Here is a 9,719-nt window from a genome sequence, read left to right on the forward strand (position 1 = left end):
ACAGATTATACCGTAACACAGAGAGATTAACATAATCTGACTGCCAGATTAATCAAATTACAGCTGAACCATAGATTCAGTCACAAAATGAATTTGCACTACTTTCACAATAACAAGATTATAAAAATGTGAGATTTTTTTTTTTTATCCTGAATTAAAAGATGTCAAAGAAAACTGGTTGAATCAAAGTTGTTTCCACATCATTTCAACCACCGTTGAATCAACGTAGAAAGCTGATTGGATTTGCAACAAGCAATCAACGTAAAGGCATTTCATATTTTTTTCACTTTTAACCTAAATCCAACGACATTTGTTGTTGAATTCATGTTAGTTCACAACTCAACCAAATGTAATCAAAACTAAACGTTGATCTGATGTCTGAGCCCAGTTAGAGGGTGAGACATGATTGATGAGGAGAGGCAGTAATCGATCGTCCTACTTCCTGCAAATAATGCATTTAGGTTGAGGAGGGGCCAAGTGGAGAAAACAAATACTTCGATAACTATCTGACCTGTAGAGGTTTTAATTTCTGCTCTTGAAAGATCCAATATTGTTTCTACCAAACGATGCATATATTTTCAGGAATGTCTCAATATGGACTGTACCCATCAGTCTTCAAAGGTGAGTTAAAAAAATACATGTTTAAGCACTCTGTCCCCACTATTTGACTTAGCAGGCAATGCTCTTACTCAAGATCAAGCCGTACTACATCTGCAGAGTGGATATGAATTACATTAAAGGGCAAAAGCCATAAATAGACAACGAGCGGATCTGTCGGACAGCTCTCCCATATCACCTTCCTTGTTCTATCATCGTCCGAGACAAAAGAGGAAGTGAGACATCCTACTCCCTCAGTTTTTTCTGGTTCATATACAGTTAATGAACTAAGCAGACCAGACCCAGCTGCTAATGCATGGGTGCCTATGGGAGAGCCACCCTGTTAAGCAGATCGGAACTGACCATTTTTTTTCAATGGTAAACGGCCTGAGTGGGACATCTTCATTTGTCTACCATCTTTGTCATCTTCCAGTTCAGAGAACAAAACCTCTAATTGAATCCAATGGTGTAGAAGTCATCACAATGAAAGAGAGATAGAGAGAGAGAGATGCTAGATTAGAGTCATCACATAGTGTACACAGACAGTGGAACAGAGAGCTTTGCTGACAAAAGGAGATTGCTATGGGAAGAAGTATGTCTATAAAAGCCATGGGATGTGGTGGGGTAGGACCTAGTACATATGTGCATTAATATTAAAGATGGCACCGATAGAGATGGCAGCTTCGCTTCTAGTCCTTAGGAAACTGTGCAGTATTTCGTTTTTTTATGTATTATTTCTTACATTGTTAGTCCAGAAAACCTTAATAACCTCTTATGGCTCAAAAATGAGCAGTAAGTATAAGCAGTGGAAAGAGGTGGCCATTTCAAACGGCCTCGTACTCAATTCTTGCTCGTACAATATGCATATTATTTATTACCTTTGGATAGAAAACACCTTCTAGTTTCTAAAACAGGTTTAATTATTTCTCTAAGTGAAACATAACTCTTTTTACAGCCCATTTTCTGTAAAAAGTGACTTTTCCAAGAAGCTATGTCTCTCTTCAAGATACTCTCTATAAAAGGCCTTGGCACTTAGGACTGTACAAACACGTCACACATCTTCCCCTGGTTGTCATGCGGAAGTGAGAGAAAAAATGACTTGATTATCTCTGTCAGGGACTGAACAGAACCTCTTTGAGTGATAAGTGCGCACTTTATATTTTTTCTGGGCGCGAAGTAGGAACTGGACTCCGCTCCTGGAAAACACTCGTTATAGGTGAATATGACCTCCAGCTTCGTTTTCTTTGATACATGTCACAATCTCATCCTAAAGATGTTTTTTGAATATACTTTAATTATATTATTGAAATTTATTCTGGACTTTAGACGTGATGCGACGCAAGAATTTTGCAAGACGGAGAGGTTAGCACGGCATGGCCAGTGTGCCATGCTAATTCAACAGGGACATCGTTCGTTCTAGGTCCAAATGAACACGGTTCTGAACAAAGGACCCTTTGGAGAACATTTCTGATGGAAATCAACAAAGATAAGGACCCAATTTGGGATGCTTTTCATATATCTGTCGAACTGTGCTATCGCTAGCGTTTGACTAGAATCAATGCTGCTGTGTGTTAGCTATTGTAGTAAGCTAATATAACGATATATTGTGTTTTCGCTGTAAAACACTTCAGAAATCGGAAAATATGTCTGTATTCACAAGATCTTTCTCTTTCATTAGCTATCCACCATATATTTTTCTGAAATCTTTTCTGATGTGAAATTAGTAGTTGACGTTGGTGTCTGTTTTCTCTGGCTACTGCCGTGCGATTTCTGACTGTAGCTATGATGGTGGCTAAGATGGTAGCAGTAATGTAAACTGATTTATAGCTAAATATTCAACTTTTTCGAACAAAACATAGATTTATTGTGTAACATGTTATAGGACTGTCATCTGAGGGAGTTTTTTCTAGGTTATTTAGGTTAGTTTCTAGGTTAGTTAGGTTGGCTTTGCATGCTAGCTGCATGCTAGCTGCATGCTACCGGTGCTGTGAAAAATATCTGTCTCTCTTTTTGTATTTGGTGGTGAGCTAACATGAATATATGTGGTGTTTTCGCTGTAAAACATTTAAAGAATCTGAAATATTGTCTGTATTCACAAGATCTTTCTCTTTCATTAGCTATCCACCTATATTTTTCTGAAATCTTTTCTGATGTGAAATTAGTAGTTGACGTTGGTGTCTGTTTTCTCTGGCTACTCCCGTGCGATTTCTTACTGTAGCTATGATGGTAGCAGTAATGTAAAACTGATTTATAGCTAAAATATGCATTTTTTTTGAACAAAACATAGATTTATTGTGTAACATGTTATAGGATGTCATCTGAGGTAGTTTTTCTAGGTATTTAGGTTGGTTTTAGGTTAGTTAGGTTGGCTTGTGCATGCTACTTCATCCTACTTGTGCTGTGAAAAATGTCTGTCCTCTTTTTTATTTGGTGGTGAGCTAACATAAATATATGTGGTGTTTTCTCTGTAAAACATTTAAAAAATCGGACATGTTGGCTGGATTGACAAGATGTTTATCTTTCAAATGCTGTATTGGACTTGTTAATGTGTGAAAGTTAAATATTTTACAAAAATAGATTTTGAATTTCGCGCCCTGCACTTGCAGTGGCTGTTGTCATATTAATCCCGACGTCGGGATTGCAGCCTGAAGAAGTTAAGTGTTATTACATACAGCCGGGAAGAACTATTGGATATCAGAGAGATGCCAATTCACCAGCACAACCAGAATTACGACCAGGAATACGACTTTTCCAAAGCGGATCCTTTGTCTGCACCTCCCAAGGCATTTGAACTGATTCCAGAGGCCGACCCAAAACAACGCCACCGGAGGAGAGGGTGCGGGAGCGGTCTTCTAGTGAGGCTTCGGATGCGCGCACACCACCCACCGCTTCCGAGTATATTACTTGCTAATGTCCAGTCCCTAGTTAACAAAGTTGACGTAATCAGGGCAAGTGTTGCTTTCCAAAGAGATATCCGGGATTGTAACATACTCTGTTTCACGGAAACATGGCTAGCTTGGGACATGCTGTCTGAGTCAGTAGCCAATGGGATTTTCAGTGCATCGCGCCGACAGGATTAAACATCTCTCCGGTAAGAAGAAGCGTGGGGGTGTGTGTTTCATGATTAACGACTCATGGTGTAATTGTAACAACATACAGGAACTCATGTCCTTTTGTTCACCTGACCTAGAATTCCTCACAATCAAATGCCAACCGTATTATCTCCCAAGAGAACTCTCCTCGGTTATTGTCACAGCTGTGTATATCCTCCCGCAAGCGGATACCAAGACGCAATCAAGGAACTTCACTGGACTTTATGCAAACTGGAAACCATATATCCTGAGGCTGCATTTATTGTAGCTGGGGATTTTAACAAAGTTCATTTGAGAACAAGGCGACCTAAATTCTATCAGCATATCGATTGCAGTACACAAGTGATTAACACGCTCGACCATTGCTACTCTAACTTCCACGATGCACACAAGGCCCCCGCCCTCCTTTTGGCAAATCTGACCATGACTCCATCTTGTTGCTCTCCTCCTATAGGCAGAAACTAAAACAAGAAGAACCCGTGCTTAGGTCTATCCAACGCTGGTCTGACCAATCGGATTCGACGCGTCAAGATTGCTTTGATCACACGGACTGGGATATGTTCCGGGTAGCCTCAGACAACAACATTGGTGTATACGCTGACTCGGTGAGCGAATTTATAAGGAAGTGTATAGGAGGTGCTGTACCCACTGTGACTATTAAAACCTTCCCTAACCAGAAACCGTGGATTGATGGCAGCATTTGCGCAAAACTGAAAGCACGTACCACCGCATTTAATCATGGCAAGGCAACTGGGAATATGGCCGAAAACAAACAGTGTAGTTATTCCCTCCGTAAGGCAATCAAACAAGCAAAGTGTTAGTACAGAGACAAAGTGGAGTCGCAATTCAACGGCTCAAACACGAGACGCATGAGGCAGGGTCTACAGAAAACGACGTCTTGCTTCCAGACATATTAAACAACTTCTTTGCTCGCTTTGAGGTCAATACAGTGCCACCGATGCGGCCCACTACCAAAGACTGTAGGCTCTCCTTCTCCGTGACCGACGTGCTGGCTGGTGTGTTTACGGACATATTCAATCAATCCCTATCCCAGTCTGCTGTCCCCACATGCTTCAAGATGGCCACCATTGTTCCTGTTCCAAAGAAAGCCAAGGTAACTGAACTAAATGACTAATTCTGTCATAATGAAGTGCTTTGAGAGACTAGTCAAGGATCATATCACCTCCACCCTACCTGTCACCCTAGACACACTTCAATTTTCTTACCGCCCCAATAGGTCCACAGATGATGCAATCGCCATCACACTGCACACTGCCCTATCCTATCTGGACAAGAGGAATACCTATGTAAGAATGCTGTTAATTTACTACAGCTCAGCATTCAACACCATAGCACCCTCCAAACTCATCATTAAGCTTGAGACCCTGGGTCTTGACCCCGCCCTGTGCAACTGGGTCCTGGACTTCCTGACGGGCCGCCCCCAGGTGGTGATGGTAGGAAACAACATCTCCACTCCGCTGATCTCAGCCCCCTCCTGTACTCCCTGTTCACCCACGACTGTGTGGCCATGCACGCCTCCAACTCAATCATCAAGTTTGCAGACGACACAACAGTGGTAGGCTTGATTACCAACAACGACGAGACAGCCTACAGGAGGTGAGGGCCCTCGGAGTGTGGTGTCAGGAAAATAACCTCTCACTCAATGTCAGCAAAACAAAAAAGATGATCGTGGACTTCAGGAAACAGCAAAGGGAGCACCCCCTATCTACATCGAAGGGACAGCAGTGGAAAGTTTTAAGTTCCTCAGTGTACATATCACCGACAAACTGAAATGGTCCACACACACAGATAGTGTGGTGAAGAAGGCACAACAGCACCTCTTCAAACCCTCACTAACTTTTACAGGTGCACAATCGAGAGCATCCTGTCGGGCTGTATCACTGCCTGGTACGGCACCGCACACAGGCAGTGATACAGCCCGATACGGCACCGTATTAGTGATACAGTGATACAGCCCGATACGGCACCATATACAGCCTGGTACGGCACCGCCCACAACCGCAGGACTCTCCAGTGGGTGGTGCGGTCTGCACAACGCATCACCGGGGGCAAACTACCTGCCCTCCAGGACACCTACAGCACCCGATGTCACAGGAAGGTGAAAAAAATCAATAAGGACAATAACCACCCGAGCCACTGCCTGTTCACCCCGCTTCCATCCAGAAGGCGAGGCCAGTACAGGTGCATCAAAGCTGGGACCGAGAGACTGAAAAACAGCTTCTATCTCAAAGCCATCGGATTGTTAAACAGCCATCACTAGCACAGAGAGGCGGCTGCCTACCCACAGAATTGATATCACTTGAATAAATGGAACACTAGTGGAACACACTTTAATAATGCCACTGTAGGAATGTTTACATATCTCGCATTACTTCTCATATGTACATCCTGTATACTGTATCCTACACTATTTATTCTATACTATCTATTGCATCTTAGCCGCTCTGTCATTGCTCATCCATATATTTTATATTTATATATTCTTATCACATTCCTTTACTAGATTGTGTGTATTAGGTATTGGAATTTGTTAGATATTAGGTTTTGTTGTGGAATTGATAGATATTACCTGTTAGATACTGCTGCACTGTCGGCTCTAGAAGCATGAGCATTTCGCTACGCTCGCAATAACATCTACTAACCATGTGTATGTGACCAATACAATTTGATTTGATTTGATATGTCCCTTTTCCACTGCAGGGTTTTACACCGGTGCTTTGTCTTTCCACCCCTGAGGCCCCCCAAAAAGCCTATGGCCATGGCCCAGGTGAACCTACTCTGACTTGAGGCCAGACTAGGGCCAGTGGGGTATTGATAGGAGTAACTGGTCGAGTCAGATTCAGCGAGGCAGCGTCAGATTCAAAGGCAGAGGGAGAGAGAGTGAGAAGAGGAGAGGGGGATTCTCCTCTGCAGTGCGGCTGCTCTGCTGACTGCTAAGGCTGGCGCCCCACTGAGTGAAAAGCTTACACAGCGGTCCTGTCAGCTCAGCACATGGCACGGCTTAGACTAAAGAGTCAGGACACAGTGAGGACAGAGACGCATACATACATATACTTTATGCTGACATAGATGCGCGGTGTGCATTGCCCTGCACGCACACACACACACCACACACACACACACACACACACACCACACACACACACACACACACACACACACACACACACACACACACACACACACACACACACACACACACACACACACACAACAGCACACACACACACACACACATAGGGACATATCACCTGTCCCAGTATCAAAGACACAAAGACACATTTACACCTCAAAACGAGATTCATGACATGGACAGAGCAGACAACCACACACACTCCCACCGCCGATCACACGACAGAGGGAGAACCAAGCTTCTACAATGGAGGTAGACCTGAGCCAAACACTGTCATTTTTGTAAATAACTTCACCTTCTTTCTAATGCAATAGAGGGCTTTGAGAGTGATGAAAGAGTGGGAGCAAAGAGGGCCCAGTACATCTGGAGATGTAGCAAAGAGTGGCAAAGAGAGTCACACAGACGGTGATGGGCAGATAACACTGATGATAAATACATCTCTACCCCCCCCCCCCAATTCACCGCAACAAATCTCCTCCCTGCAGATGCAGATGCCCACAACGGCGACCCAATATGTCTGGGACCTCCTGTGGGCTCTGGCATTTTACCAGTATGGGTACACTGATGGATGGGAAGAACTGTTTATAAGGTTTACATCCCAGCTCTGTGGATGTCAGCATACATTGTGTTGTTTAGTATTATGGCTGTGGGTTTCTCAGTCAAGCCATTTGTAATCTAGTACACATTCTTGGACGGAGAGTCCCTTGAGAGGAAACGCCAAGCCAGTAACACAGATAACACAGTGTGTGTGTGTGTGTGTGTGATCTGAGATGAAACACAAGAGACGATAGGGACAGTTCCACACTGATTCTCTGATTTGACAGGCTCCTTATCTCAGTACACAGCCACCTCTCCTACAGCCTGAGGTTAGTATGCAAGCGACAACACATGACAGTTAAAGTGAACACCACTTTGTACATTTTTGATTCAGAAAGGCTATCATTTAACTACTAGATTGACACCTGCTACTTAGACGACGCCTACGCTGAATATAAATGATTTAATACACTAAGCGACAACCATCTTCAAACTTCAAGCGTTATGCCCTTTGGCAGAATAGAGCAGAACACTACCAGGCGTTAACAAAACAGATACTGTCACACATAGGAAGAGAGAGAGTGGGGAGGGAGAGAGAGAGAGAGAGAGAGAAAGAGAGAGAGAGAGCAAGAGAGAAAGAAAGAGAAAGAGAAGGAGAGAGAAAGTAAGAGGTCGAGGGTGAGAGTGAGAGGCAGAGAAAGTGAGAGGTAAAGTGTGAGAGTGAGCGGTGGAGAAAGAGAGGACAAGAGAGTACGAGAAGCAGAGAGAAATGAACTGGCCATCTATTACCCAGGCCAGCCAGGTGAGTAGAGTCCTCCTCCTCCTCCTCTCAGTGCGTCTCGGAGACACCATCAGTCACAGCTGTTGGCTGTCTCTCCATGAATCACACACCACACACACAAACACACACAAACACACTTCGCCTCATCGGTCCAAAGCGGCCGAGCATGTCCACTCCATCATCTATCTTCCTGACAGGCGTCAGTACTGTAGTGAAGCACTGAAGCTAGGGCCCCCTTCCTCTGCCCATGTCCGTTTGATGTGTACTCTAGCTCAACCACTTCAGCCTTCTCTCTCCCTCTGACAAGGTGAGGTTATTTTAAACCAGGAATACAGTAGTCAGATCAGGTTTAGAGGTGATCAGCATTTCTGGTGGCCACGCCAGCACAATGGCAGGCAGCCGCGGTAACACTATAGCTAGCCTAGCTTAGGTCAAACACTGCACTACCAGCCAGGACCAACGTTCAATGTTGAATTAAGAAGTATGCAACGACAGGTCTACGGGCTTATGTTATCAAAGCAAAAGGACAGGAGATGGTAGAAGCCAATGCAGTCAAAGTGACTCACACAATGACTGGCCAACACACACAACACAACACTGTGTTGACTTTAATGCAGGGAAATTTAAATCAGTTTCACCGAATTTCTATCAGCATGTTAAATGTGCAACCAGAGGGGAAAAAATTATTCTAGACCACCTTTACTCCACGCACAGAGACGCGTACAAAGCTCTCCCTCGCCCTCCATTTGGCAAATCTGACCATAACTATCCTCCTGATTCCTGCTTACAAGAAAAAATTTAAGCAGGAAGCACCAGTGACTCGGTCTATTAAAAAGTGGTCAGATGAAGCAGATACTAAACTACAGGACGGTTTTGTTAGCACAGACTGGAATATGTTCCAGGATTCTTCAGATGTCATTGAGGAGTACACCACATCAGTCACTGGCTTTATCAATACGTGCATCGAGGATGTCGTCCCCACAGTGACTGTACGTACATACCCCAACCAGAAGCCATGGATTACAGGCAACATTCGCACCGAGCTAAAGGGCAGGAGCGGGACTCTAATCCAGAAGCTTATAATAAATCACGCTATGCCTTCCGACGGACCAACAAACAGGCAAAGCGTCAATACAGGACTAGGGTCGAGTCATACTATACCGGATCTAAAGCTCTTCGGATGTGGCAGGGCTTGCTAACTATTATAGACTACAAGGGGAAGCACAACCGAGAGCTGCCCAGTGACACGAGCCTACCAGACGAGCTAAATAACTTCTATGCTCGCCTCGAGGCAAATGGCACTGAAACACGCATGAGAGCATCAGCTGGTCCGGAAGACTGTGTGATCACGCTCTCCGCAGCCGATGTGAGTAAGACCTTTAAACATGTCATTCACAAGGCCGCTGGGTCAGACGGATTACCAGGACGTGTACTCCGAGCATGCGCTGACCAACTGGCAAGTGTCTTCACTGACATTTTCAACCTCTCCCTGTCTGAGTCTGTAATACCAACATGTTTCAAGCAGACCACCATAGTCCCTGTGCCCAAGAACACTAAG

General features: G+C 44.3%; 1 protein-coding gene across 1 annotated transcript in view; it reads right to left on the reverse strand.

Moving 5' to 3' along the window:
• The window catches only part of LOC111953195 (E3 ubiquitin-protein ligase HECW1), a 69,682-nt gene that overhangs the window by 52,246 nt on the left and 7,717 nt on the right, over positions 1 to 9,719 (reverse strand). The gene's annotated exons all lie outside the window — the stretch shown is intronic.

This window comes from Salvelinus sp. IW2-2015, linkage group LG27, assembly GCF_002910315.2.
Source record: "Salvelinus sp. IW2-2015 linkage group LG27, ASM291031v2, whole genome shotgun sequence".
NCBI classification, from domain to species: Eukaryota; Metazoa; Chordata; class Actinopteri; order Salmoniformes; family Salmonidae; genus Salvelinus; species Salvelinus sp. IW2-2015.